General features: G+C 50.0%; 1 pseudogene; it reads left to right on the top strand.

The window, feature by feature from the left end:
* Nucleotides 1-267: 267 nt before the first annotated feature.
* LOC102770585 overlaps nt 268-678 on the top strand; it is a 9,223-nt pseudogene continuing 8,812 nt past the window's right edge.

Here is a 678-nt window from a genome sequence, read left to right as displayed (position 1 = left end):
TGCGGGTGGGGTGAGGATGAAGAGGGCACAGGGGTAAAATATTGGTGACAGGAGACTAGACTTTGGGTGATGAGCACACAAGGCAATATACAGATGAGGTATTAACGAACTGTACAGCTGCAACATTTAATGTTATTAAACCACTGTTGCCCAAATACATTTAATTTTTTAAAAAGTGAATGAGGAACTTGGGGACTAATCCCCATCCTCTAAGTGGTAGTCTTAAGAAGACACACTCTGCAAAGAAGTTCTAGTAACGTTTGAGAGATGTTACTCCACACCGTGTTCTACCATAAAAATTCCCATTCCCTGAGCTCACCGTCCAGGTAAGGCTAACTCCCCTATCGATGTCAGGGACACAGTTCATCCCCTCAATCAAGGAAACCCTGAAACACTCAACCTCTCCAAAAGAAACACAATATTTGGTTTAAGGGAAGTTTACTCACATACTCCTAGGACAGATGCCCTTGGTGAGCTTCAGAGAACTGAGCCCTAAGAGCTGGGGTGGCTATGAGGGGCGCCTGTGAGTTCCGGTGACACACTCCCCGAAGCCCCCGGCCAGGTAATGCCTCCCTTCCAGCCCCCGCCGTCCGCACCCCGCTCGTCCGTCCCTTCCTGAAGCCTCGCCTTCTCTCTTCTGATCGCTTTCTGCTCGGGCCGCTCCCGCAGGTCCCAGAG

Source organism: Myotis davidii, unplaced genomic scaffold (assembly GCF_000327345.1).
Source record: "Myotis davidii unplaced genomic scaffold, ASM32734v1 scaffold42, whole genome shotgun sequence".
In the NCBI taxonomy this organism is placed as follows: domain Eukaryota; kingdom Metazoa; phylum Chordata; class Mammalia; order Chiroptera; family Vespertilionidae; genus Myotis; species Myotis davidii.
The sequence above is the reverse complement of the archived record's forward strand: the minus strand, read 5'-3'. Positions and strand labels throughout refer to the sequence as shown.